At 43.4% G+C, this 22592-nt stretch overlaps 1 long non-coding RNA gene across 1 annotated transcript in view; it reads left to right on the forward strand.

Annotated features, from left to right (window-relative positions):
- Positions 1-552: 552 nt before the first annotated feature.
- The window catches only part of LOC132772608 (uncharacterized), a 34282-nt gene continuing 12242 nt past the window's right edge, over positions 553-22592 (forward strand). The window contains exons 1-2 of the long non-coding RNA XR_009631236.2: positions 553-992; positions 7384-7506. This is a non-coding gene — a long non-coding RNA (uncharacterized lncRNA). The remainder of the gene's footprint in view (positions 993-7383; positions 7507-22592) is intronic.

Consider the following 22592-nt stretch of genomic DNA (forward strand, 5'->3'; position numbering starts at 1 on the left):
AAACATTAGGTTGGAATGAGGTTGAACAGTGGAATGTGCGCAATGGAGTCTCCTTCTCTGGAGATTTTCAAGCAGAGACTGGATGGGAGTGCTTTGATTGTGGTTCCTGCATAGCAGAGGGTTGGACTGGGTGGCCCTTGGGGTATGTCCCCCTCTATGTTTCTATCCAGATAGCTGGGAAGCAACGTCTGCCTTCCTTATCCGTGAAACCCACGGTCAGAGACATGGGAGAAGCCTCCCAGCAGGATGGTAACACATCCCGAAGTCCCCTGGGTAACGTCTCTATAGACGGCCAATTCTCTCACACCAGAAGGGACTTGCGGTATGTTCTCAAGTCGCTTCTGATACGATAGCTTTGAAATAAAAACCCCAGTTTCTAAGATAGAAGAGTTCAGGGTTTTTCTGGAGTGCCGTCAGGCTTTTCGGATTGAAAGACTGATTTGTTTTTTCCGAGAATCCTCTCTGGTGGCGCGCACAGGAGACTGAGAAGCTCCTTCAGCCGCTCATGTTTACACTTGGAGCGAAAGGATAGCAGGCAGGCGAGAAAAGATACAGGATCGGGGCCCGGAAAGTGGCCCTAAAACCAGACCCAACATCAAGCAGTGAAGCGGGCATGCCAGCCTGTGAAAGGGACGAGAACCTCCATTCCTAGTGCCCGATCCATCGCAAAGCCCGGCACCTTTCCCAGGTTCCCAGTGGGAGAAGCCCACGCGTGCCCCCTCTCCTACGAGGTCACTCGCGTGGGCTGAATTTCGCGCACTCTCCCCAGTCAAATCCCAAAGGTAAGGGTGACTACTGTAACATTTGGCTCTCCAATGTAGAGTTGGGCTGCGATCCAGATCAGGCCGACACTCATCGCACACACTCGCGTGGAAACGTGGGATTTCCCCTTCCCTTTAAGATGGATTGATTGAAGACTGGGATTCCCTTGCTTGGCAATGTCTTCGCGGGGCTCTGATTTCCAAGGAAGCCTCAGGGAAACTTAGGACTCGGTAAGAAACCTATGGAAAGCCGTTTATATGTTTCCTTTCCGGCGAAAAGACGACCCTCCCCCTCCCCGACCACCATTCAAAGGAACAGGAGACGCATTCACTTCAATAATGCAAGTCCAGGAGAATGCAGGAGGAATTTTTTTCCTATCGGGAGGGACTTGAGAAACGGCAAGTCACATCAGGTGTGAGAGAATTGGCCGTCTGCAAAGACGTTGTCTATGGGACGTCCGGATGTTTTGGTGTTTACCATCCTTGTGGGAGGCTTCTCTCATGTTCCCGCGTTGGGAGCTGGAGCTGACAGAGGGAGCTCAGCCTACTCTCCCTGTCAGCACAAGGGTTTAACCCATTGAGCCACCGGGGCTCCTAGGAGAAGGATGAGGAGATGAAAGATACTCCGCAATCTCATTGCTTCCTTCTGGAGGAATTAATGAAAAGGGAACGAGGCTGTTTATTGTGTACAGTGAGCAAAACCCCGGTTCAGGCGGAATTCTTGATTCCCGGGCGTCCCTACACATTTACTCCGAAGCAAGCCTTTACTCCGAAGTAAGCCTTAGTCTAATCAGTAAGATCTTTCCTCCTCCCCAAAATCCCTTTTTTCCTGGCTCTTTAAAGGCTCTCTTTTACTCGGAAGCCCCCTCCAATGCAACCAATTTGCAGATATGGCTTTCTCCCCCAAACCCTGTTCGTGGTCTCTTTCCAACGGCACAGATAGCTCCGGTTTGACTCTAGAGCTAAAAACGGGCGGGAGAGACGCGTGAAAGGCCCCGATCCTCGCTTACATGCTATTTAAACCTCCGGGTCCTATATAGGAGCTGCTTTTCCAGATCCACCCTCTCCACTAAAAACTGGTTCCCGGTGACTTCAAGAGAAGGGCTGACTTCTCTTATATGGGGCGGCAACTGGTGAGGCGACCTACGCAGCCTCCTCTGACAGGGACACAGCTCCCTTAGGAAGCGAGCCCCAAGGACCAGCTTCTGAGGACACACCTACACGGATGGCCACTTCTGCTTCTCGTGACCTGGCAGGACTCGGTTGGCGCAGAGGTGGCCCTGAGCTAGAGCTGCCGAGCCGTGAAGAGCATCCTTCAGTATGAATCTATTCAAGGGGCAGCGGGACTCCCAGGTCCACGGAGAGCAAAGACCCTCAAGCCAAGCCCGTGGGAAGATCCTTCCTTAAGGCAGAACCCCCAGAAGATACAGATACTCCAGCTTAACTACGTATTTACTGAGTGAGGCCCTGCAGGGCTCCACAGGAGAGCGAACATCGGCTAAAGGAAGGTGCATCTCCAGCAGGGATGAGCATACTTAGGCCCTCCAGGTGTGTTGTACTCCAACTCCCACCATTCCTAACAGCCTCAGCCCCCTTCCTTTTCTCCCTGAGCCGTCAGTCTGTTGCATTTGGCCACCTAGATTAGCATTCCGTGGCCTTGCAGCTTCAAAGACTGCTTTGTTGCTGCATGGGGGAATCCTTTGTTGGGAGGTATTCTCTGCTTAAGTGTCTGAGGTGGGAAAGGAATGGTGAGAATTTGAGTCAAACACACCTGGAGTTTCCCCATATCTAATCCACACTGTATAATGAATGCAGTTTGATACCACTTTAACGGCTGAGGGGGGAAAGGAAAGGGCCTGAGGCGGTTAGGAATGGTGGGAGTTGGAGTCCAACACACCTGGAGGGCCCAAGCCTGCCCATACCTAACCTACACAGGAGAATGAATGCAGTTTGACACCACTTTAACTGCTTCTTCTCAATGCTATGCAGTCCCGGGAGTTGTAGTTTGTTGAGGCACCTGCATTATTGGACAGAGAAGGCTGAGGATCATGTAACTCCCACGATTCCATACCAATTAGCCATGGCAGCTAAAGTGGTGACAAACTGCGTTCATGCTACAGTGCGGATGCCACAAACAGGAGAATGCCAATCAATATCGAACGAAGAGGTATGAATGAACCATTGAGGAAATACGCAGACATCTATTTCTGCCTGTATCCAACCCAGCTGTACACCTGAAGGCTGCGATTCTAAGTACAAGCAGCACTTCAATCCCACCCCCAGGAGGCTCCAAGGATCTGAAATTTATTTATTTATTTAATGTCAGGAGCGACTTGAGAAACTGCAAGTCGCTTCTGGTGTGAGAGAATTGGCCGTCTGCAAGGACGTTGCCCAGGGGACGCCCGCATGTTTTGATGTTTTTACCATCCTTGTGGGAGGCTCCTCTCATGTCCCCGCATGGGGAGCCGGAGCTGACAGAGGGAGCTCATCCGCAGTCTCTCCGGATTCGAACTGCAACCTGTCGATCTTCAGTCCTGCCGGCACAAGGGTTTAACCCATTGCGTCACCGGGGACTTCCGGGGGATTCACCCGGAACGTGGGATCGCGACTGGAAACTCGAGTGGTTTCTACACACCTGGATTGGGAAAGACACCTGGATTGGGAAAGAATGGCTGATTTCTCCCTGGATTCTCTACGGATTCACGGATTCGAGTTAAGAAAGGGAGAGGTTTGGTTCTGGCCAGAAGGGAAATCCCAATCCACCGAAAAATACAAAACGATAAAGGAAATCTCCATTGTAACGTGAAGTTTCAAGCACTGTGTGCTAAAGTTCTTCCTTGACTTCCTTTTTTTAACCTCAATTCTCCCCAAATCCAGAGAAAAGGCATCACAAAATCATTGACACGAAGGGACACCCACGGGTTCCCGGTGTGTATTCCTTCTTAAAGAAGCCAAACTTCTTAACCTGTAGATCTCGGTGTATGTGTGTGATGTAATTATTACAAATACACTCGACTCAATAATATATCTGCGCCATTTATTTCCAACAGTTGAATGCGAACCTTCATTTCCATGGGTTCTAAGCAATATATTTCAATTAAACCCCGAGAAGTGTCGTCTAAGGCTTTCACGGCCGGAATCACTGGGTTGCTGTGAGTTTTCTGGGCTGCCTGGCCATGTTCCAGAAGCATTCTCTCCTGACGTTTGGCCCACATCTATGGCAGGCATCCTCAGAGGTTGTGAGGTCTGTTGGAAACAAGGCAAGTGAGGTTTATATATCTGTGGGATGTCCAGGGTGGGAGAAAGAACTCTTGTCTGTTTAAGGCAAATGTGAACGTTGCAATTGATCTCCTTGATTAGCACTGAAAAGCCTTGCAGCTTCAAGGCTTAGCTGCTTCCTGCCTGGGTGAATCCTTTGTTGGGAGGTGATTAGCTGTCCCTGATTGTTTCTTGTTTTCTTTAGTGTTGTTCTTTATTTACAGTGCTAATCAAGGTTGAAATTGGCCACCTTGATTAGCACTGAATTGAAACCGTGAAAATGAACAAAACCTGGCTATCAGTATTTAAAAAATTCTAAAATCAGGACAGTAAATAAAGAGCAACACTAAAGAAGCAGAGAAATTCCAGACAAGAATCAATCAGGGCCAGCTAACACCTCCCAACAAAGGATTCCCACAGGCAGCAACGAGGCAGGCTTTGAAGCTGCAAGGCCATTGAATGCTAATCAAGGTGGCCAAGTGCAACAGACAGACCAGAGTTCTTTCTCCCATCCTGGACATCCCACAGATATATAAACATCATTTGCTTAGTTTCCAACCTCTGAGGATACCTGCCACAGATGTGGGCGAAATGTCAGGAGAGAATGCTTCTGGAACATGGCCATACCTTCCGAAAAACTCGCAGCAACCCCCAGCCAGTTCAAAACACCTGTCACTATTTTGAGTTCAGCAAAAGGTTTGAAACTGGGGGGAACTTAGAATTGGGGAGTTTAGGGGGGGGGAGAGTTCCCCAAAACTAGGATGAGTCCTTTCCAAAGGATCTGGCCAAATTGGACCACCCAGACTCCCTTGTAGTTGGAGCGATCAATCCGACGTGTACTAAATGATCAACCAGGAAGAAATAGGATGACTGCTCTTGACATGGAGCCCTCGCAGGAACTATCAAGGCTGCCTGTGATCCATCTCCGGAAGATGCAAAGGGCGCTTTTGAGCCCACCTTGAGCTCGTCCTCATAGTTTTAGGAGATTTCACAGATAATGGATGGGGAGAGCCATTTGCCTTTGCAAGTGCTTGCAAGAAGGCAGAATCAGTTTCAAACTGCCTGCCAATTTAGACGCCCCCCCTTTAAAATAAAAGCCCCACTATAGCTCCCTAAGAGCAGACACAGTTAGTTCAGATAGAGAAGCGGTGCTCCTGTCTATACACTTGTGTCCTTGGACTGGAAAGAGGAAGGTTGCCTTTCGAGGGGTTGGGAAGCAGAGTGAGCTCTCCTCTGTCAGCTCCAGCTTCTCATTCGGGGACGTGAGAGAAGCCTCCCACAGGATGGTAAAACATCCGGGTGTCCCCTGGGGAACGTCCTTGCAGACGTCCAATTCTCTCACACCAGGAGCAACTTGCAGTTTCTCAAGTCACCCCTGACATGAAAAAAGCATTGAAAAGAAAATCATAGAGTTAGAGAAGTCTCCCACAGGATGGTAAAACATACGGGTGTCCCCTGGGGAACGTCCTTGCAGACGGCCAATTCTCTCACACCAGGAGCAACTTGCAGTTTCTCAAGTCACCCCTGACATGAAAAAAGCATTGAAAAGAAAATCATAGAGTTAGAGAAGCCTCCCACAGGATGGTAAAACATCCGGGTGTCCCCTGGGGAACGTCCTTGTAGACGGCCAATTCTCTCACACCAGGAGCAACTTGCAGTTTCTCAAGTCACCCCTGACATGAAAAAAGCATTGAAAAGAAAATCATAGAGTTAGAGAAGTCTCCCACAGGATGGTAAAACATACGGGTGTCCCCTGGGCAACGTCCCTGCAGACGGCCAATTCTCTCACATCGGGAGCAACTTGCAGTTTCTCAAGTCACCCCTGACATGGGAAAAAAGCATTAAAAAGAAGATCATAGAGTTAGAGAAGCCTCCCACAGGATGGTAAAACATCTGGATGTTCCCCAGGAACGTCCCTGCAGACGGCCAATTCTCTCACACCGGGAGCAACTTGCAGTTTCTCAAGTTACCCGAGATGAAAAAAAAAGCATTGAAAATATTATCATAGAGTTAGAGAAGCCTCCCACAGGATGGTGTCCCCTGGGCAACGTCCCTGCAGACGGCCAATTCTCTCTCACCGGGCAATCCTTCTCACACCGGGAGCAATTTGCAGTTTCCTAAGTCGCCTCTGACACGAGCAAAAAGCATTGAAAAGAGGATCATAGAGCTGGAAGGAACCCCTAAGGCCACGCAGTCCAACCCTTTGCCATGCAGAAACAAACAAAGCACTCCTAACAGATGGCCATCCACCTTCTTCTCCTTATAAATCCCCCAGAGAAGGAGACGCCACCACAATTCAGAGGCAACATATTCACCGCCAAACAGCTCTTACGGTCAGGATTCCCCCCCCCCCCCCCCCCGCTAATCTTTAGGTGGAATCTCTTTTCCTGTAGCTTGAAACTATCAGCTCCATGTCCTGGTCTTTAAAGCAGCTTGTCCCCTGCTCAATGCGATATCCTTTCAGATATGTAAACATGGCTCTCAAGTCCCCCTCTCTGCCTTCTCTTCTCCAAGCGAAACATTACTTAGCTGCATTACCATGAAAGACTGCACAGAGAAGCCATTGAAATCCACAAGCCATTGAAATCCACAAGCCATTGAAATCCACAATTTCAACAGAAAGGAGGAAACAATGAAAATGCACGAAATCTGGCTACTAGTATTAAAAACTCTAAAATCAGGACAGTAAATAAAAAACATCACTAAAAAAGGGGAACTCCAGACAAGAAACAACCAGGGACAGCTAATCACCCCCTCAACAAAGGATTCCTCCAGGCAGTAAGAAGTCAGACCTTGAAACTGCTAGGCCATTGAATGCTAAACAAGGTGGCCAATCGAAACATCCACACCTACCTCCAACAGACAAGAGTTCTTTCTCCTACTCTGTACTTTCCACAAATGTATATATATCCAATTTTCCTAGTTTCCAACAGGCCTCCCAACTTTTGAGGATGCCTGCCATAGATGTAGGCAAAACGTCAGGAGAGAATGCTTCTGGAAACAACCCAGTATCTAGCTCCCTCAGCCGCTCCTCACAGGGCTTGCAGGGGAAACGGAAAGGACCAGGAAGGGAAGCAGAAGCAGCAAGGTTGCTGCATGGGTGCATTTCAAAGCCTGCAGCTACCTTGCGCCCTCCCCCCCCCCCTTTCAATATCAAGCAAGAGCAACCTTGGTTAATCATCGATTGCCGATCCAAAGGTGTTAGGAGTGGGGGGCGGGGGGCTTTCCAGTTTCGGGGGCTGAGAACTCAGATCTTTTGCCATAATCTCTCTCTCTCTCATATACACTGCCTGGCTTCCTCTGTCTCTCTGCTTTTGTCGGGGGCTGCTTCTGCTTCTGCTTCTGCTACGACCGTTTTGGAAAGTGTTGAACCTGGACCGGGGACGGACCGACTTCCTCACCGGTGTGGACTGAACTGACCCATTTCCACGCCTAAGGAAACTCTCTCCCGTGGGAAAGCCGACGGAGATGGAAGCCCTGCTCCAGGGTAGGTATCCCCGAGGCGTTGGCCTGGTCCGGAATGAATGGAGAGGAGGGGGAATGGGCTTCAATCTCCAGTGCCTCCCCCTCCTCCCTTCCGCGCCGGAGATGCTTAAAGGCACAGCGAGAAGCAGGAACCCATCCATTCCCTCCTCCATGCATTCAGATTGAGAGACATTCTAATGCCATATCGCGCTGCTGTTTCCTGGTTTAGATTCCCCGGGAAGTCGGTATCTCTGCTCGGTTTTCCTGCCTCTCTCCAAAACAAAGAATACTGCACAAAGTCATGGATGTGGGGAAGGGAAAAGGGGAAGGGAAGGGAAGAGAGGCACAAAACGAGGCATCAATTCCCTCTGCAATAAAAATTATGCTCCACAATGAAAATTTCCTTCAATTTTCCAACATTGCAGAGAGTGAGGCGTGGGAAATTGTTCACCTCTGCCATTCACTGTGCTGCATTTCCTTAGTGACTTTCCCTGCCCCATTTGTGTAATTCTAAGTACAGGTTTTGTGTTGCTGAAGTTCTTAAAAAGTGGAGGACTGAATAAATTCTTACTTGAGGCAATAGTCTCTTTGTATTTTCGAAGGCTTTCATGCCGGGAATCACTGGGTTGCTGTAAGTTTTTTGGGCTGTATGGCCATGTTCCAGAAGCATTCTCTCCTGACATTTCACCTGCATCTATGGCAGGCATCCTCACAACCTCTGAAGATGCCCGAAAAACTTACAGCCCGAAAAACTTACAGCAACCCAATTCTCTCTTTTTGTGCCCAACCCCCAACACGACTACACCCTAGCACAAAGTTAGAATAAGAAATCATTTCTTATTTTGGGTTGTTGTGAGTTTGTCCAGGCTGTATGGCCATGTTCCAGAAGCATTCTCTCCTGACATTTTGCCTGCATCTATGGCAGGCATCGTCACAACCTCTGAGGATGCCTGTCATAGATGCAGGCAAAATGTCAGGAGAGAATGCTTCTGGAACATGGCCATGCAGGCTGAAAAACTTACAGCAACCCAATTATCTCTTTTTGTGCCCAACCTCCTACATAACTACACCCCAGCACAAAGTTAGAATAAGAAATAAATTCTTATTTTGGATTGTTGTGAGTTTTTCCAGGCTGTGTGCCCATGTTCCAGAAGCATTCTCTCCTGATAGTTTCGCCTGTATCTATAGCAGGCACCTCAGATGTTGTGAGGACACCTGTCATACATACAGGTGAAATGTCAGGTGAAATGCCATACAGCCCGAAAAAACTCACAACAACCCAGTGATTCAGGGCCATGAAAGCCTTGTCTCTCCCCCCCCCCCCCCCTTCTGCTATTCTTCACATTTCTCTCATTGTCAGCTGACACAATGGTGAAGCTGGGAAACTGAATTAATTCTCATTGGGGGCAACAGTCTCACTTTGCTTCCCCACCATAACTTGCCTCCCCCTTGCACAAAAACATATCAGGAAATATATTTTCTCTTTTTCTTCTCTGCATTTCTTCACTTTTTTCTCCTAGTTAGAAAAAGTAAACTGAATACTTACTCAAAGATGCGACAAGGATCCCTGCAGGTGTGCTTCTTTCTCGGACTTGATTATTGTGACCAATTTCGGCTTCTCAAGGTAGACAACTGTGTGATATCAATCCAAAAAAATGTAAATCAACAGTTACAAATGACTCTCTGCCCTAAAGGTTCACAGGAGTGAATTCCCCAATCAGAATATTGAAAAAAATACTTTTTACAAAGAGGCACCTTTCATTTCCCTTAGTTCAGGCATGCTTTTTTGTAAAAGTTCCTAGGCCTCATGGTTGAGGAGAAATCTTCCTACTGTATTGTTGAGGGCTTTCATGGCCAGATTCACTGGGTTGTTGTTAGTCTTCCAGGCTGTATGACCATGTTCCATGTTCCTGATGTTTTGTCTGCATCTGTGGCAGGCATCCTCAGAGGTTGTGAGGTCTGTTGGAAACTAGGAAAACGGGGTTTATATATCTGTGGAATGTCCAGGGTGGGTGAAAAATCTCTTTTCTGTTTGAGGTAGGTGTGACTCTTTCACTTGACCACTTTGATTAGCATTTAATAGTAGAGCGGTTTCAAGCTCTGGCTTCTTACTGCCTGGGGGAATCCTTTGTTGGGAACGGATTAGCTGGCCCTGGTGGTTTCTTGTCTGGAACCCCCCTGTTTTGAGTGTTGTTCTTCATACGCCATTATGAGAATCAGACTACAGAGAAGCCATTGAAATCCACAAGCATGTGGACAATTTCAACAAAATGAAAAAAAACCATGAAAATGAACAAAATCTGGCTACCAGTATTTTTAAAAAACTCTAAAATTATAACAGTAAAGGAAGAACAACACTCAAAAGCAGTGAAATTCCAGACATGAAACAATCAGGGTCAGCTAATCACCTCCCAACAAAGGATTCCCTGGGCAGTAAGAAGACAGATCTTGAAACTGCTAAGCCATTAAATGCTAATCAAGGTGACCAATTGCAGCATTCACACCTACCTCAAAGCGACAAGCGTGCTTTCTCCCACCTTGGACATTCCACAGATATATAAACTGCATTTTCCTAGTTTCCAGCAGACCTCACAACCTCTGAGGATGCCTGTCATAGATGCAGATGAAACATCAGGAGAGAATCCTTTTGGAACATGACCATACAGCCTGGAAAACTCACAACAACCTATTGTGCTTACTATTTGCACCAGTGATGTTAAACAGGCCATATAAGCAAATGCCTGTATGCTCTCAATCCTATCCGCAAGCCTTATGAAACCAAAAGTTTGGGATATAAGATCACTGCTTCCCACCGAAATCAACTGTTGACCATGTTCTTTGAATTAACTACACGATACTGTGGAGTTGTGGGCTGTCTGTGAACATTTTGCCTTTGACATTCTTGTGGTACTTGAGTCGGTCTGCTCCATAACCCTGCTGGGAAAAGATTGGTGTAAATAGCAATGAGAAGAAATCCCACATGGATCTTGCATTGATTTGTTTGCAAACTTTTGCATTTCACAGCTGTTTTCCCATTTATTCTGAGAAGGGGCCCATGATTCTTGGTTGTCTTGAATTAAAATACAATGTTTTTGTTAGATGCGAATCTATGATGAGAGGTCAACCACAAACCCCAATAATTCATACTTTAGAGGTGCAGTTAGAAAAGTCTAAATGAAAAGTGCTTGTTCATGAACCCATTTAGTCTATTATACCACACAATTCACATAAATCTTTGTGTCTGTGTGAATAAAAATCCAGCATCCATCTAAATGTACCAAGGACAACATGCAGTTTTCTGTTGCTCTTTGTTGATAACAATACAGTAGTAGTAGCGGTGAGTCCATATGATGCAGCAGGAGGGACATTAACATCCTTAATATTTTGTAAAGGGGACCAGTGAAGTTTGCAATTTAAACAGGAATTGGTTTAATAACAGAAAATATATGGTGACTGAAAGAAGCTGTGTTTCAAATTCCATCTTGTGAAATTATGATCTTGTGATACTTAGATCAGAGTTCTTTCAGTTCAGAGCTTAGGAAAGGCTTGATGGTTTTTTAAAACTACAGCTCCCAGAATCCCCAAGGATGGTGGATTGTGGGGACAATTGAAAACCAGATTCAATTAAGAGAGTTGGGTTAGTGAATATTTTGTTGATTTTTCAGATGTTTGGGTATGTGGAGTATTGCCCATTGCCTGTGGCCCCATCTACACTGTCATTGCCATATAATGCAGTTTCAAACAGCATTATATGGTCAGTGTAGACTTATATAATACAATGTATTGTCGAAGGCTTTCATGGCAGGAATCACTGGGTTGTTGTGTGTTTTCCAGGCTGTATGGCTATGTTCCAGAAGCATTCTCTCTTGACATTTCATGCACATCTATGGCAGGCATCCTCAGCATGCCTGTCATAGATGTGGACAAAATGTCAGGAGAGAATGCTTCTGGAACATGGCCATACAGCCTGGAAAACTCACAGCAACCCTCATATAATACAGTTAATGAATCTACACTGAGTCTCCTTTTGGAGATAAAAAGTGGGAAATAATAATAATAATAATAATAATAATAATAGAAACAACTGGAAAAGCTGAGGCGATATGAGGATTTAAAGATAGAACTGCAAAGACTCTGGCACAAGCCAGTAAAGGTGGTCCCAGTGGTGATCGGCACACCGGGTGCAGTGCCTAAAGACCTTGGTCTGCACTTAAACACAATCAGCACTGACAAAATTACCATCTGTCAGCTACAGAAGGCCTCCTTACTGGGATCTGCACGCATTATTCACCGATACATCACACAGTCCTAGACACTTGGGAAGAGTCCAACAGACGTGTGATCCAATAGAACAGCCAGCAGAGTGATCTTGTCTGCTGTGGACTCATCTTGTTTTGTTTCTAATAATAATAATAATAATAATAATAATAATAATAATAATAATAATAATAATGGGCCCTAGTCTGTTCAAAAGTAAGTCACCTTGAATTCAATAGGAATGCATCATCTCCTAGTGAAGTTTGCTTTTGCTCATAAGAATTCATTATCCACATGCCTTTAAAACTTCACTTTTCATATGTATATATAGGCCCCACAGTTTTAAAAACATGCCTATTGGTTTTAAAGTAAGTTAACTTGTGTGAACCTGGTCACATAAGCTTTTTAGTACTCAGGGATAACTATTGTTTATGTCTTTTCAATTAATTCCCAGGGTTTGCATTATCCAAAAGTGATAATGCTTTTCAAGACAAAAACCTTAACAAACTTTAAACTCTGGATTGCACATTTGATTTTTTTTATTTTATGCTTATTAAGAAGAAATTAACAATGTCTTGTTAATCTTTCACACCTGGGAATGAGAAATCTATAGCTCACCTCTAATAGTATACATTTCTATCTTAGCTGTTCTGATTAGTAGTACCATTTTTTTAAAAGCAGAAGGGATTGGAAATATCTGGTATATCCCTGTAATAAAAAGTGAGCATCTCAAAATATATGCAAAAAGATTCTAATTTGGCTAGTTCATTTTTATGTCAGTCAGTTAATTGTGACTGAAATCCACTCAACTATTTTGAGAATGCTTAAAGTCCGTGACTCTTTTTTGCACACCTGTTCTTTCTTCCAGGAATGATTTTTTTCCACTTTGACTCTGTGTTTTGTAATATCTAGTCAAACATCTATACTTCCCACCAATGTCATTTTTAACAATTGAACCCGAGGAACAATTCTGGAAAATTTTAAAAAGTTAGGTATTGTTGCAGACATATATTTGGCCTTAAAAATATCCATATTACCCATATGTGATTTTTTATTTTATTTTGGCTTATGCTTAGTCTTATGTCCATTGTCTTCTATGAATGTCTGCCTACAAGGGTTAGCTAAAATACCAGCTAATCCCACATCTTGTGCCTAGGGATTTCATAACAAGATCAGGAATTGTGTACCAGAAGTACACCGGCATTATATGTTGCAGTTTTATCTGTTGTTCCTCAGTTGGATCCACAGAAAAAGGTGAGCAAGAAATAAATATAATGATGAAAATGAAGAAGACGGTGTTTCCTCTTTACTTTCAGTATCAGTATGGTCTTCTCTTGCCTTTGAAGAGAGGGAGGGGGGGGGGGAAATGAAGTGCTAGAGTGAATCTTTTCAGATTTGGGTAGCCGAAGATTGTCCTGCTGAGACTTATAGGGAAAGGGTTAGAAAAAAATGGGCACAATGCAGTTTTGGGCCTCTAGACTGTTTGAGGGACTCAACTCTCCCTAAATTCCCTTAGCTTGGCCCCTTTCTGACAAAAACAGAATAAATAGCACTTTATGGGTATCACCAGAAATTATGACTGACCCTTTAAACAGGTTACATGACACCCTTGCATTGCTTAGAATTGAAAACAAATGCATTTTTTCACAACCAAAAGTGGTGTGCCAGCCACTTCTCATTTTGTTTTGGTGGGAGTGGCATTTTGGCCTCTAGACAGTTCCAGGGATAGAAAAGTGGTCCCCAGACTCATAAAAGTTTCCCACTTCTGCTGCTGGACATTGAATATGTTTCTTTTGATCAGGAGAGACAGAGATGTAGGGCGTTCAAAGATAATGCCTGCTCCTTACATAATAAACTAGGAAAGCTACTTAGTATTGCCCACTGCCCAAGAATTCACTGTACCACAAACATTTCAAGAGTTTGACTGAAAGCAACTGCAATACATTTCATACATATCTAGAACCAATTGACAAAAATGTAATTTCAAGTCAATTTGTGAGCAATTTAATGATCATATATATATTTATATGCCCCAGTGATGCACTGGGTTAAAGAGCTGAACTGCTGAACTTGCTGACCAAAAGGTCGCAGGTTTGAATCTGGGGAGCAGGGTGAGCTCCCACTACTAGCCCCAGCTTCTGCCAACCTAGCAGTTCAAAAACATTCAAATGTGAGTAGATCAATAGGTACCACTCTGGCAGGAGGTAATGGCACTCCATACAGTAATGCTGGCTTCATGACCTTGGAGGTGTCTATGGACAACATCAGCTCTTCGGCTTAGAAATGGAGGTGCGCACCAATCCACAGAGTCAGACACGACAGGGGAAAACCTTTACATATACATGTACATATGCATATATGCATATATATGCATATATGCATATATAGGTAAAGGTTTTCCTATTTGTTGGGTGGGGAGGTGCAGGTTGTAGTTAAATAATATCTTGGAAGAAACTGTTAAGGCAACATTGAAGACAGAATGCTGATCCAAGCTACTCCCAGATCAAATGGTTTGATTTGGTTTGTTTCTCATTGTACCTCATATATCCAGATTTCAAAATTACTCACATAGATGGCTAAGATAAGTAACACATTTTCTTTCTAATGGTTCAGTGTACACAAACTTTATTTCATGCACAATATTATTAAAAGTATTACAGATAACATTACATTCAGAGTATGTCTATAAGGTGTAAACGAAGCATGCATGAATATCATGTCTGGACATGAATCCCATCTTCAAGATATCACATTCTGTACATACCTGTGAATATAGGTATTCCAAAATCTGAAAAAAAAATGTCAAAATCCAAAATAATTCTGGCCCAAGCATTTTGCATAAGGGATGCTCAACCCTTTCCTTTCCACGTTTGTTTCATTGCTTTAAACATCACTTCTAGTGATAGGTTTTGGACTCTCTTTGTCTGCTGCAAAAAGATTTAAATATAACCATAAAGCCTGTCCTCCATACTTGCTCTTTTCACCTCAAGTCCCCATTAGGGATTTTGTTTGGTTTCTCTTTTGACAGCTTCTGTGTATATATATGTTTGTGGTGGTTGTTCAGTGCTATTTTCTGATTTAATATCAGTGCAGTCACAGGAGAAGGATGCACAGTTAGCACTTTTTTTTCACAAAGTATTTTTTCAAACTCCTTTTTGATGTACTGGTCAGGTTTGCAATTTTCACATTGCTGTTGATCAGAGAGTGATGGATCAGGTTTATTGTGCCCATGGGGGAAAGAAGGGGGTGGGGTGTCCTAACTTATTCACAGGCAGATCTCTTTTCTCCTAATGAAGCACAATCTTCTTAGTTCAGTCACTTCCTCTCCGGCTTATATTTTGAAGGTAGCCTAAATGTTTAGGAAAGTGGGTCAGACTTTTGCAAAAGCCTGTCTTGAATTTGTTGGGTGGGGAGATGCAGGTTGTAGTTAAATAATACCTTGGAGGAAACAGTAAAGGCAACACTGGAGACAGAGTGCTGATCCAAGCTGCACCCTGATCAAATGGTTTGGTTTGGTTTGCTTCTCATTGCATCTCTGTGCTGCTCTTCAAGCATTTCTGGAACTTATAGTGGGCTCATAATAGGAGTCAATGTAAATTCATGTATATGACTATGACCCATGTTGTTATGATGTTCTATAATGGCTCCACTAATAAGATATAATTGGGCAAAAAGTGCAACCAATTTCCAGAATTCCACCAAATTATGTTTTGGAAAAAAAGGAAAAGGGACTACAATAAACAAACGATGAAACAGACCATCATGGTATAGTGATTTAAGTGTTGAATCTATCACATCATTAGAAGGGTGCATGGAGTGCAGACTGCACTGAGTCACACCATAGCAGGGTGATACAAAAATGATTGTCTAAAAATATTTTGCAGTGATTAAGCTGTTTAACAAAATATCCTTGACTGTGTCCACCTAGGCAAGCCTCTATTCTTTTTCCTCTCCTGCATGTAGTTATGTGACCCTCAAAGTTACACACAGATTGCAGATTTCTGAGAAATGTAGTTCTCACAGTCTCCTCTTGGCTCATTGTAAGCTAGCTTGCTTTCAAAACAACTTTCACAAGGTGCTATTTTGAAGATGCCTATGCAGTATGAAGAGTATGTAAACATATACACATTTAGGCTGTGCGTGCATATTATATTGTAATTTTGATTTTGCTAGTTGCTTAATGTCACAATCAATTGCAAACAGTGATGTATGGGAATTATGATGTATAGTAACAGTAGCACCAAAAATCATTGAGGATTCTGAATGGTCTGTTACAAGAGGACCTCTGTCAGGGGGATACCATGAGTTACTGCACTGGGTAACACCAGACCTAGTGATGCTACTGACTGGGATCTGGGAGAATAGGGTTCACATCCCTGCTCAGTAATTGGGAACAACTGGACAACCTTGGGCAAATCACCCATTTTCAGAGTGAGGCAAAGGAAACGGCAAACTTCATTTGAATAAATCATGTCAACAAAATCCCATGATAGGTTCATGTTAGGGTTGCCATAAATCAGAAATGACTTTGAATGTAGAAATCAAAAGACTTTACATGGTCACCTGATACAGAAAAGCTCCTCTGAGCAATCACCTATTCTAAGTTCTCCCAGGCCCCCTTCCACACAGCTATATAAAATCTACATTGAACTGGATTGTATGGAAGTCTGAACTCAGATAACTCAGGGTGCATCCAGACAGCCACTTTATTGTGATAACTCCCACAATAAATAAGGGGCTGTCCAGATGACATCCTGGACAATTCCAAATTAATTCACCACAATCCAGGAAAACCCTGGTTTGTAGTGAATTAATAAGATAGTGGATGTAACCTACTATTTCCAGTGTCTAGACTGTTGTCCAGATACCATTCCCACAGATTTCTGGACTAAATTAGTCTGGAAAACCATGGGAATACCCACTCCCATCCCTAAGGCCACCAAACCCCTTTGAAAAGTAAAGAAAACTTACCCAGCTTCCAGTACAGTGTTGCAGCAGCTCTCCTGGTGCATAGAAATGATGAGCCAGAAGAGCGGGGTGTTGTGTGGGAGGAGTTATTTACCTCCCCCCCCCCACCTGCTCTCCTGGCGCATCATTTCTACATGCCGGAAGAGCTGCTGCAACACTGTACTGGAGGCTTTTACTTTTAAAAGGGGGTTGGGGGCTTTGGGGGAGGGGAGTAGGGCTTCTAGATGTTCTCATGGGCCAAAAACATGAGAGTATCTAGACACCCACCCCAGAAAGTGTGTGCTTTCTGGGGTGGGTGTGGAAAGACCCCCAGGAACATCCATGTTTTTAAAACGTGGATGGTCCTGGGATAACTGTCTGGGACCGCCCTCAGTTCAAAGCAGATATTGTGGATTATCTGCCTTGATATTCTGGGTTATATGGCTGTATGGAAGGGCCCCCAGTCTCCTTTTGCACCATGACATGTTTTGATTTGTTTTAAAGCCAAGCCAGTGTTACCTACCATTCAAGAGCCGTCTCAGAATGAGACAAAATAAAGTAAGAAATTCATGCTTCAGTCTAATGCATAGATAGCTTAGTTGGCTTCTGATGGACTGGGTGGTCTCATTCCTTGTGGGATCTTCCTACAATATGATCCTAAACATGTTCAAGATTGTCTGCCAACTATTCTAGCCGTTGCCGTCAAAGGCTTTACAGAGCAACATCACTTAGAAAGGGTTTGTTACTAAAATAAATGACAGTTGTTGATCTAAGGCTGCCTCGCTCAACTGAGCAATCTCCAGATATGGCAGAGTATACCTCCCATTGTCCACAAACCATATAACTTTAGAGCAGGCCAAGTTAGTAGAGGCTGAACTATAATGATGTCCCCTTTAAGAAGAGTGTTCCACCTTTGCCAGTGGTGCCATATTGACTGGTTATTGCTATTCCTAAAAGTACATCTGCTTTCTTCATGATACCTCATGAAGGCAAGATATTGAAGGTACTTCACCTTCAGTCAAAATTTCCGTACTGCATCCTAGATCTGTCAACTGGCTAAGTATCTTCTTTGTTCATGAGTTCAGCTGTAGAGAAATCCCAGGTCAATTTGTTGCTGGGGCTGAATGATCCAAATGATGGTGACTGATAAAATAAGGGAGGAAGAGCAGAATAAGATTTAGAATTTTTTTTCAGTCTTAAAAAGAAGAAGACTTAACAAGATAATATATAAATAGCATACCATGCTTTCCTTAAAATGCATAAAGATTAATGCTATCTGCATAGATTTAGCTACACTATCCTTACAACCCCCCCCCCCCTTCCCCAAGATTTTGTTCTTCCTTTTGGATTATGTGCAAGCATGTCTGTAATAACTAAAGATTTTAACAACTGTGTGCTGAATTTTGCCATGCTTATTCAAATCACACACTTGATACAGTTTTTGTTTCTTTTGTGAAAAACTTAGAAACCCCAGAAAGCTAGGGATTTCTGAATGTAAACTATTCAATCCAGTGCCCAATTTAAAAATGTAGCTAAATAAACAAACATATGCAAAGTAATTTTTATGTAACCTTCATCTTGATACATAGTTGTACATGGTAGTCATGTTTTATTTGTCTGTAATGGTAGCAAGGACTACAAGTGATAGTGCTAATCTGATTATATAAAAACAGACTTTACTAAAAAGGCAAGGAAGGATAGCCCCACCTAGCTGAAATGGAGTGAATATTAATGGCATTTGGCCTTTATATTCTGTTTTGTAATACGTCACATCAAGGGGTTAATCACACTTAAATTTTGTTTTGCATTTACTTTTACCTACTTGATTCTCAGTTCTGCTTGCATATCCTCTTCCTTAGTAACATTATAAAACTTTACTTTTGAGATCCAGTAATTCTTTGATGCCAAGGCACAAAGGGAAGGGTGACTTGAAAACTTATCTGTGCCACCTTATTTATTTATTTATTTATTTACCCTGTATCTATACCCTGGCTTTCTCAACCTCGAAGGGTACTCAAGGAAGCGTTACAGAAAGTCAACTATTCAGTACCTTAAACAACATACAATTAAAATAAACACTTAAATTAAAATCAGAATTAATACACATTAAAACATTTTAAAACATTACATTCACTATTAAAATCACACCATCCACAATCGTAATCTGGTGCCATTGCAGTAGTCATTGCCCATATTCTGTACTACAATTATTCTCTGAAGGTTTGATTCCAAAGCTTTCACTTTCTTTCTGAAGGCCAGGAGGAAGGGGTCTGATTTAATGTCACCGGGGAGGGAGTTCCACAGCCAAGGGGCCACCACTGAGAAGGCCATGTCTCTTATCCACATCAGTTGTGTCTGTGAAGGAGGCGGGATCAAGAGCAGGGCCTCCCCAGAAGGTCTGAATCTCTGAGGTGGTTCGTAGGGGGAGATACACTTGGATAGCTGCACTTCTTTTCTTCATAACTGTGCTCTTTACTTCCAGTCCAGTATAATCTCATTCCATAAGTTTTTCTCTATAAATGCTGATGGTTTTTGTTTGCTTCTTTGTTTTTGTTTTTAGCAAATTTGGAAATTGAAATTTATAAAAGAGGGATTCAAAAATCAGCTCTATGCCTCTCTGGTGTTATCGTTCATTTATTTAACCAGACTTAAATGTGAAGAATAGTGCTGGTATAAAAGCCAGCTAGTTTTCTTTTGCCGAAAAAGAACAATGACCGAGTGTTGGTTTTTGTTATTATTCCTACATGCCTTCAGTTGACCCTATCATAGAGTTCTCTAGGCAAGATTTCTTCAAAAGGGGGCAGCCTTTGACTTTCTCTGACTCTGAGAGAATGTGACTTACCCAAAGTCATTCAGTAGGTTTCCATGGCTGAACAGGGATTTAAACACTTGTCTCAAGAGTTGTAGTCCAATACTCAAACTACTGAACCAGTTTAATTATCTCATTTTCTCACTTCTCCATCTTTAGTTTGCCTTATTGTAGATAAGTTTTTTAAACTCTACATGAAAATTCATATGTATTTAAATGCACACTTGCTTTTAGTATATGCCACAAGGAGAGGTGGGTAATAAATGATTGTTGTTATATAATTTTGCCCAATATACATTTTATGCACCATTTTAACTCGTATACACAGTCAGTCTTCCACATTTGCTAGGAACTAGGGGATGAAGACCTCCATGAAAGCAGAAAAGCAAAAAAAAAAAAAAGCCACACTAGGTTTTACCTGAGTGAACCTAATGAATGTTTAGATTCTCTGATTTGACTCTGTGGTCAGCTTCCATCAGAGGTCAACAATATAATCACATCGGAGAACCTATAAATCCCTAAAATGCTTTTTCTCTAGGAATCTCTAGGTCTTCCAGTTCTCTATAAAGTTGTACAGGTGGACATATATATTCCTAGAGAGAGCATATTAATCAAATCCATGTATAATAAAATCTGCAAAAGTAAAACCCACAAATTGGTCCCGAAAGGTCCACAACCCTAAATACACTTTGTTTGAATTTGAGTATTTCTCTCTTTCATCTGTGAGAATCAACAATTTGCATTTCACCTTAGTATATTCATTTTTTCATATGCCTTCAGTTGGAAAACTCAACTGGAAAAGTCAGTAAACTGAATTTTGAAGGACAAAATGTCTGTGCATGAGATTAAAACCAAATTAGGTTTTTGTTTTTCGTGTCAGGAGTGACTTGAGAAACTGCAAGTTGCTTCTGGTGTGACAGAATTGGCCATCTGCAAGGACGTTGCCCAGGAGATGCCCAAATGTTTTACCATCCTGTGAGAAGTTTCTCTCATGTCCCCGCATGGGAAGCTGGAGCTGACAGACAGGAGCTCACCCTGCTCCCCGGATTCGAACCACAGACCTTTCGGTCATTAAAATTAGGTGACTGGATTAGTTTCTCCACCACTCTGCAAGCACCCAAAAAGTTTGAGAAATGTGTTGGCCGAACTAGCCTCTCTGTGTTAGAGCAATTGTGGGGTTATATAGGACAAGTGCAAAGAAGCCAGAATGGATGTCCAAAGAACTTCTAACTGTGCTAAGACACAAAAGAGACATGCACAAGAAGTGGAAAAAGGGAGAAATCACCAAAGAAGAATTCAAACAATTAGCCAACACCTGTAGGGAAAAGGTCCGCAAGGCTAAAGCACAAAATGAGCTCAGGCTTGCCAGGGACATTAAAAACAATAAAAAGGGCTTCTATTCTTATGTCAGTAGAAAAAGGAAAAACAAGGAGGCGATAGGACCTCTTCGCGGAGAAGATGGGGCAATGCTGACAGGGGATAGGGAAAAGGCAGAACTACTTAATGCCTTCTTTGCCTCGGTCTTCTCACAAAAAGAGAGTCTTCAACCTCAGCAAGATGGAGTGGATGAGGGATTGGAGGACATCCAACCCCAAATTGGGAAAGAAGTTGTTCAGGAATACCTGGCCGCTCTTAATGAGTTCAAGTCCCCAGGGCCAGATCAACTACACCCCAGAGTATTGAAGGAACTAGCGGAAGTCATTTCGGAACCATTGGCAACCATCTTTGAGAGTTCTTGGAGAACGGGAGAAGTTCCAGCAGATTGGAGGAGGGCCAATGTGGCCCCAATCTTCAAGAAGGGAAAAAAGGATGACCCAAACAACTACCGTCCGGTCAGCCTCACGTCGATACCGGGCAAGATTTTGGAAAAGATTGTTAAGGAAGCGGTCTGCAAACACTTAGAAACAAATGCAGTCATCGCTAATAGTCAACATGGATTTATCAAAAACAAGTCATGCCAGACTAATCTGATCTCTTTCTTCGATAGAGTTACAAGCTGGGTAGATGCGGGGAATGCCGTGGATGTAGCGTACCTGGATTTCAGTAAGGCCTCCGACAAGGTCCCCCATGACCTTCTGGCAAGGAAACTAGTCCAATGTGGGCTAGGCAAAACTACGGTGAGGTGGATCTGTAATTGGTTAAGTGGACGAACACAGAGAGTGCTCACTAATGCTTCCTCCTCATCTTGGAAAGAAGTGACAAGTGGAGTGCCGCAGGGTTCCGTCCTGGGCCCGGTCCTGTTCAACATCTTTATTAATGACTTAGATGAAGGGCTAGAAGGCATGATCATCAAGTTTGCAGACGACACCAAATTGGGAGGGATAGCCAATAGTCCAGAGGACAGGAGCAGAATTCAAAACGATCTTGACAGATTAGAGAGATGGGCCAAAACTAACAAAATGAAGTTCAACAGTGACAAATGCAAGATACTCCACTTTGGCAGAAAAAATGAAATGCAAAGATACAGAATGGGGGACGCCTGGCTCGAGAGCAGTACGTGTGAAAAAGATCTTGGAGTCCTCGTGGACAACAAGTTAAACATGAGCCAACAATGTGATGTGGCGGCAAAAAAAGCCAATGGGATTTTGGCCTGCATCAATAGGAGCATAGTGTCTAGATCTAAGGAAGTAATGCTACCCCTCTATTCTGCTTTAGTTAGACCACATCTGGAATATTGTGTCCAATTCTGGGCACCACAGTTCAAGAGAGATATTGACAAGCTGGAATGTGTCCAGAGGAGGGCGACTAAAATGATCAAGGGTCTGGAGAACAAGCCCTATGAGGAGCGGCTTGGGGAACTGGGCATGTTTAGCCTGAAGAAGAGAAGGCTGAGAGGAGATATGATAGCCATGTATAAATATGTGAGAGGAAGCCACAGGGAGGAGGGAGCAAGCTTGTTTTCTGCTTCCTTGGAGACTAGGACGTGGAACAATGGCTTCAAACTACAAGAGAGGAGATTCCATCTGAACATTAGGAAGAACTTCCTGACTGTGAGAGCCGTTCAGCAGTGGAACTCTCTGCCCCGGAGTGTGGTGGAGGCTCCCTCTTTGGAAGCTTTTAAGCAGAGGCTGGATGGCCATCTGTCAGGGGTGATT

Source organism: Anolis sagrei, chromosome 4, assembly GCF_037176765.1.
Source record: "Anolis sagrei isolate rAnoSag1 chromosome 4, rAnoSag1.mat, whole genome shotgun sequence".
Lineage (NCBI taxonomy): Eukaryota > Metazoa > Chordata > Lepidosauria > Squamata > Dactyloidae > Anolis > Anolis sagrei.